Source organism: Armigeres subalbatus, chromosome 2, assembly GCF_024139115.2.
Source record: "Armigeres subalbatus isolate Guangzhou_Male chromosome 2, GZ_Asu_2, whole genome shotgun sequence".
In the NCBI taxonomy this organism is placed as follows: domain Eukaryota; kingdom Metazoa; phylum Arthropoda; class Insecta; order Diptera; family Culicidae; genus Armigeres; species Armigeres subalbatus.
The window spans coordinates 335952077-335960314 of NC_085140.1; positions in this window are offsets into that span (position 1 = coordinate 335952077).

Consider the following 8238-nt stretch of genomic DNA (forward strand, 5'->3'; position numbering starts at 1 on the left):
GTAAAATATCATTGTACTAAAGACACACAAACTTAAATACAAATAATACTCATTACATACATGGTTCTGCATCACTTTTGCGTACAACCCCATTGGGCTGCACCTTTGAATTTTTATATCGTTTTACAATCGATATTACTAATTCAAATTAAACTAATATAAACAGCATATGGTGAATGTGGGAGTGACTAATTCTTAAAGAACGTCTCTCAAATAATTGGTCTTAATGCTTGCCTCAACTCGGTATAGGTACTGATCCACTCACTGAAAGGCATTAGTAATGATGCTAATGTTTCATTCTACATGACATAACTGAACTAGATTTGCTTCCAAATAGTGTCATGTAACATATCTAGACAAACATTTGAAAAGGGCGTATAAGCCAAAATTTATTCCTTCTTATTCTTTCGTCTAAATATATAGATTTTTATGTAGACGAGGAATCAGAAGGAATAAATGTTGGCTGTTACGCCCTTTTCAAATGTTGGTCTAGATATGCGCAAAACAGCTATTATTATACATTTTTTAGGCTTCATAACGAAAATGCGCTTTTGTTAGGTTTCCAGTAAGGAACCAAAAAAGAAATTAATAAAATCTATTTAATTATGATTTTGATGCATTATTAGGGTTTAATAGAAACAAACGTGGTATCTAATCACTTCTATGCTATTCCAGTGTACACATTGAACAAAAATTTAAAGGTACAGAGCTCTCGCGGGAGCCTGCATCTGATTATTTTCAAAAGGCGTATTTCCACTATAAACCTTTCAACAGGCTGATGTACGCGCCGTAACAGCAACAGCTCCAGCAAAAGGTATGAAATCCTTGTTTCGTATTTCTCATTAAACATTCATTATTACAGCAAATATAATGGAAAATGCAATAAATATTGACTCAATATGAAGGATAGAGTAAAACCTACCTTATTCACACAAATTTCGCTAAGTTCCTATGCTTTTGAAAGAATAGCGTAAGAACCATGTTTGGTGAATATAACCAGGATGGAAATCCGCCATTTTTCAAGTATTTCAAAATAACTTTTTCTGATAGAAAATATTATTTGTTTCATTACTATGGGCTAGTTTGCACCATATTCTATGCATTTAAACGAAAAACTGCAATGTTTACATTTTGGCTGTTCCGCCCTTTTCAAATGTTGGTCTAGAAATGTTGTTTTCGTTATTCTTTCTTGCGACATTCGTACTAAGTGACCACTGAAGTCTACCGTATTTTATACAATTCACAATATTTTCTTGTTTGTACACTTGATACAACTCATGATTCATGCGTCTGCGCCACACACCATTTTCTAGTTTCCCTCCGAGTATTGTACGCAGCACTTTTCGCTCGAAAACATCGAAAGCTCTCCGGTCTGCCTGTTTTAAGGTGAATCGCGTTGGAGTCCAATTAAAATTCTACATAGCGCTTTGAAGGGCACATAACTCGAAAAGTAAACGACAGACATAAACGGAAAGTAGTTTTTCACCTTTGCTCACTTGCAGCATACACGAAAAAATGGTTTCCAGATGTGCTAACCGCCTAAATATTCACATTTGTGCGAGCAAAAACGCGAGGTGAGGGATAGCACGGCCATTGTGGCTGCCATTTTTGGACGCCGCCGTAACTCACCTTAACGTCCATGTTTCTTGTCAGTGAAGGGCCACTGGTAGAATCAGCATTTTGTATAGAACAAATTTCATTTCCGTCTGCATGCTGCGGGACCTAAGCTGGTTACATGATCCGTAAAAGGCCCTATTCGCAGCAGCAATACGTCTTTTCATTTCACGGGAAACGTCATTGTCATATGTCACAAGGGTTCCAAGGTAAATACATTTTTCAACAACTTCAAACACATCCCCATTAAGCACTACTTCAGCACCAACACCACTAGGTCTTCCTCTATCTCTACCTGCCACTATGTACTTTGTCTTAGTAGAGTTAATGGTTACGCATATCCTCGCCGTCTCCCTCTTTTGTGGGACAAAATCCTCCACTACTGCTCTGCGATCGATTCCAATGAGGTCGATTCGGTGTCATCCGCAAAGCCTATGAGCATATGCGACCGTGTACCGACCGTTCCCCTGTACGCCAGATCTCCTAATAGCGCGCCTTCGAGTGGAATGTTGAACAATAAATTCGAAAGTGCATCACCCTGCTTCAATCCGTCTAAGGTCACAAACGAGGTTGACACCAGAGTCTCTTAATTCTCGTGTAAACATGGATGAGACAGTGTGCCATGAGCTACAAAAGCTCATTGAGATTCTCACATCCGAATGTGTGAGTGGCGATAAAAGGAAAACAAACACTCCTAGATGGTGCAACTCAGCAAAGATTGGGTAAAAATGAGTATATTTCCTTATATTTTTTGATTCTTTTGAAATCATTGTGATGACCCAATCATTTTTGAGGTTATGAGCAGAAGGAAAACAATCATGTATTCACACATGACGAATAGCACATTAGTGTGCGAGCGCTAAACGTCACTCATCTCTATGTAGCACCGATTCAGTGCGACGAGAGAAGCTAGCGCGCATAAAATAACTAAGTGAGCGTGTCTCAATGTACGCCTCATTTGACTCATCTCATGCGCTAGGAATGCATAGCTGGCGTTACTTAGGCGACGATATTATTGATATTATTGAGCGCAATGACCAATGACCAACGACTGACCAATGCGACTCACCAATGTTAATGTGAGGTACACAAGCTTCGTAAAACTCGCGCGCGCTAAATTTTATGTGCGCGTAGCAGTCGTTGCTCAATCTCATCATTTTTTGTACGCGCGCCTTATGTCTGGTTGACACATCGTCTGATTTCCGAATACTTGATTTCGAGCCATCAAGCGTTGCACGAATCAGTCTAATCAGTTTTGCCGGAAAACCATATTCGGGCATTATCTGCCACAGCTCATTTCTTTTCACTGAATCGTACGCTGGTGAGTCTGCAAGTTGTACTCCCGGAATTTATCCGCAGGTTAAACATCTGATCCGTCGTTGATCGGCCATCGCGAAGACCTCCCTGGTATTTGCCGACGAAGGACTCCTCAAGTGGTCTCAGTCTGTTAAACAGGATACGCGACAGGATTTTGTACGCCGAGTTCCGAGATTTTGTACGCCTCTGTAATTGGCACACTGTATTCTGTGTCCTTTCTTATAGATTGGGCATGTGAGCCCATCCAACCATATTCTTCATCCTCCCATATTTTCTGGATAATGTAGTGGATTGCAGCTGCTCACTTCCATGTTTGAGAAGCTCAACCGGGATCTCGTCCTTCCCAGCAGCTTTACTGTTTTCAGCTCGTTTAGAGCCTTCTTTACCTCGTCCAGCGTTGGTGGTTCTACAGCTTGACCGTCACCAACTACGTCCATCCTGCTCCTTAATGCACCTTCATTTTCAACGTTCAACAAATCTTCGAAGTGCTCCTTCCACCTGGCTGCCACCATAGTTTTGTCCAGGCATTGCAATATCATCTGAGCACAGGATATCATCTTTGCTTGTGCAAAGGTATTATCTCTAATCAAAGAGCACTCTGGAAAGATATTATCATTTGAGCAATTGATGATGATCCTGATAGCCAGCGCGGTTCGGGGTTTGTTCACGTTGCGAGGGCGTTGCTACAACAAAAGCAGTGAAAAAACTTTTCTCCATGGCGAACATTGCACTTTGTTTACTGAGCAGATAGATAACTAAGATCGATATCCCAGCATATCATCAATATCTTTGCTCAGAAGATCGAATGATGGGATAAATTGCAATGCCTGGTTTTGTCTAACAGCAAATTCCCTCTCGGTCATTGTACATGGCGGGCACTAGCGCGCGCTATTTTCAGTTGCGTAAAACCTCCGCATATCGTTGCTACCCATGTTCTCCTGCGCTTCAGCTATCACACTCTTGTTGCCTTTTGTGTTGCTTTTTTTCTGCGGTGAATTCGTTTCTCTTCTGCTCTTGCTACACTGTACCGCTCTCTGTTGGAACGGGTACGAGCCACTAGCATTCGACTCCCAGCAACATTTTTCTTGTCCGCCACTCGCTGGCACTCCTCATCAAACCAACCATTTCGTTGGCGTCGCTGTGCAATGTCTAACACTTCCTGCGCTGTTGTAGTCACAGCTTCGTGAATATTTTCCCATAATCTGTTGACGTCGCCAGATCCGGTGGCATCTGCTATCCGATCGTCCAGCTTCTGGTGGTACTGTACAGCAACTCCTTCAACTGACAAGCGTTGGTTATTGAAACGCATCATTCTGTTGTTTTGTGAATTCGTGACGTTTGAAAGTCGCGCCCGAATTTTTGCAACTAAAAGATAGTGATCCGAGTCGATGTTCGGACCTCTGAAGGACCTTACACTTATTTATTAATTTATTTATTTATTTATTTATTTTCTTGTATATCTTTATTTAGCTATATCTGTCTCTACGAAGTACTCTGTTAGGGAAAAGCCTACAATTTGGCATAAAAACCCTGTATCTTTTTCTTTTTAGCATACAGTTTTACAATTAGAACACATTAAAATAGCAAAAAATAGTCTAGTTAATAAATAAAACACATTCAAGGTACTCCAATCGCTTAAAACTAACACATTATTTACAAATATTATTCACGGATTTGGCTGCTTAATCGGCGTCCGAAATCAGCTGCATTGACATCGAAGTCGTAGCGGTCGAAGAATAGATTAAAAGTCGACATCATGAATCTTATCGGCTCAAATTGTCCATAGCGGCTGTTTCTTGCACTCAATTGAAAGAACTGACGACGTCTTAGTGATCGCTCGTGCACATATATAAGCAAAGCAGGGGCATAAATCTCATTCGTAAGGATCTTTGCGATAAAAACGGCTTTCATATTTGACCTTCTCTTCTCTAGTGTTTCGATACCCAAAAGCAAGGATGTTACCGATCATTTAGTAATCTGGGTTCGATCATGTGCGGCCCAGTTCTGCCGAACGAGCTATCCGTCGCGGGGTGTGCTGTCTTGTTGCGCGTGCTACTCCGTTCGCTGTCTTACGAGGAAAGAGGCAAAGTCATGGCCTGCTATTTACTAGTCGGTGTTGGCAACCAAACCGTTATACGATATTTGCATATCTGTCATCAATGCACTCTAAAAGTCGATTGCCCAATTCCTAATATATCTCACCCTCACATTCCCCTTCTTCTCTCACTAAAAAAAGAGAAAAAAAAAACCATTGACTTATGATTTTCATAAACAAGTAAATAGTTGTGGCTTTTTTTGTAATTTTACAATCCAGTATCCGATATCCGTACTCAATTCCTATATTCAAAAACATCCTAATTCAAATTGGAATTCAAATATTTTAATAGAATTTTCCAATCTGATACTCAAATCCAATGTATGAACCCGAAAAGCAAATCCAATTCCCATTCCATGAACAAAATTTTAATCAAAGACCAACATTGGAACGTTTTTATAATGGAATACCAAAATCAAACATTCATATAACATAATCAAGTTTTTTTTTATTCTCTTCATTTTCCATGGCTCTGCATTGCAACTATTTCTTGGTTTACTGTTTACGTGTTTTTTAGCATTTCCACAGTAATTAATTTAAAGTTTTATTTAGAACTGCCATTGCATGGTTATAAATAACTAGTATCAGTTTATTTTTTCATATTCATATCCAATTTTCACAACTAATATTCTAATCCAACTCCATCTTTCAAATACAATCTCTAGCTTATAACAAAAAGTTGATTCTAAAATAATATCAAATATTTGCAACCAAGCCAACTCCAATTTTCAAATATAACATTTAATCATGTTACCTCACCCATTATCAAAAATCAAATATTTCATTAAAAACCAATACCAAAAACAATCCAAATTCATTATTTCTATTCCAAGTCCACATACAAATACGTAAATGCATATTTACTAAGCAAATTAATCCAGCCTTTTTTTAACATTTTGAAAATTCATGGTCCTGCAGATGTATTCCTTTTTTCCTTTTTTTTGCAAATATTTCCAACATTGCAATCCAAAACCAATAGAATTCGATTCGGCAGACCATATCCAATACAATTTGATGGCTTTCCAATGGGAAAATCAAAACAATATCGGTAGCTCTTCAAAAATAATATGTATTGGGCCTTCAAGCTCAAGCCAATAAGTACGGTACTCTCACACAACACCTTCGAAATTCAAATTTGAATAGTTGTGTTCTGCTGATCTGCATTAACGTTTCTTTGACGCGAACAATTCGCCCCTCTTCTACCCAACCTTCACCATCAAAAGCTGCAACAATCCGATACTCTTCCAGAGCACCTTCAACAACACAAGCAGAAAACAGATGGGAAAACAAATCATGTTTAGTAGAAAACCGATAAGAAAAACAAATCATTCAATCTGGCACCTTCGATATTACAAGTGGAAACCGATGAGAAAACGAATAATTTGTTTCGGTGCTACTCCAGAATTCTTTCGACATTTCAACTCGTAGGTCAAACCAATGAGAAAACAAATAACTTTTTTTCGGCGTTCTTCCAGAGCGTCTGCGAAGTCACAAGCCAAAACATCAAAATGTGTTGTATGGTGGACTTTGAGTGCGAAAGTTTTTCTGCAACTCTGCCTAATGGTTCATTGTTTGAATTCCACTAATAACGGGGGTATAGCGCTAGTAACCTAAACTAAATGATTGGAATTTTGTATTCATTTAGCATAAGTAATTGCAACTGGCACTTTAACTCCGTTATTAGTGGATTTCAATCAATGAACAATTGGGCAGAGTTGTAGAGAAACCCTCGCTTTAAAAGCCCACAATACAACACATTTTTTAATTCAGCTTCTGGGATGAGTTATTGATAAACTACTAAATGATCGAACCCAGATTACTAAATGATCGGTAACATCCTTGCCCAAAAGTGTGCATCGGTGTTCGTACGGTGGGAAGTTCGTAACGTCTTTCCATGGAAGACCTCGAAGAGCATTGCGGACAAATTTCCGTTGAATTGCTTCAAAACGGTCTATCCAAATTCTGTTGTAAGGGCACCAGGGCACACCTATAACATCCGAGAAATATCGTCCGTCGAGCAGTACGTGGTCTATCTGTGAGCAAGTGTCTCTACTCGGATGTTGCCCGGTGTGTTTGCGGATGTTCTTACGTGCGAAGAAGGTACTGCTAATTGCCATCCCTCTAGCAGGAGAAAAAGTTACAAGTCGCAACAAGAGGCAATTCTAAATGCGGTCGCTCATCGGCTTCCACCGGATAACACGCTTCATCTGCTTCCCGATCACCATGAAGCCAACTCCTCGTTCTGCTCTGTCACCGCCGCTATAGTAGATGTGGTACTTGAATGAAGTGTTCGCTATGGGATTCACGTTCTCCAGTTCTGGGCCACCGTATTTCCTGGATTCCAGCTCACGAGCCAGGAGCCCAACACGTGCGGGTTCATTCAAAGTTTCCACGTTCCAAGATCTGACCTTCCAATCGTTGTCCTTTATGAGAGACAGATAGACCAGTCACAAAAGTCAGTACTTTTCGATGAGGATGATGAAAACCATTTTTTGTTTGCCATTGATGCAGCTTTTGCTGAATCCATCATTTAAACAAATTTAACTACATATTTTCTCACTAGATTCTTTGGATGTGACACGGGAAGAATTTGAAGTTTACTCCGAGATCGGCGACAAGCTTCAATTACTACATACCGCTATAGACGGCCACCTGAGCTCCACAAGTTCGAAGCACAAGAGAAATATCTGCACTCACTTGGATTCATGATATTCAACCACCTTACCATATTCATTGAAGCAACGCGAAATATTCAGTCTTTTTTTTTTCACTGTAATGGTCGTGGTTGAAATCAACATTATTTAAAAATGTACTGTTTGAAAAATAAATCTAACCTAAACATTCTTCTGAGGAACCGAATGCACTAGATTCAAAACCATAATTTACACACAATTTGAAACGCTTCTGATTTTATTGGAAGTACAATTTCTACTAGATTTTCAAAACGGCAGCGGCGTAAGAAATTATTGTCCAGCAGTGTGCTAATGCCAAAAACTGTCGGCGACGCACACCTCTAACCTAAACCGATCAACATTTGATGGCTCTGCTTCCTGTGGTGTGAAATTCACTTCCTCAATTTATGTTCCTCTCGACTCGACAATGGGTTCGATCAATGCAATGGAAAATGGCATTTTCCTACCCTTTTTTGCTGGAGCGCACGCCTTGACGTTATAAATATTTTATTGAATTTATTTATGGCTTTCCAAGTGCCT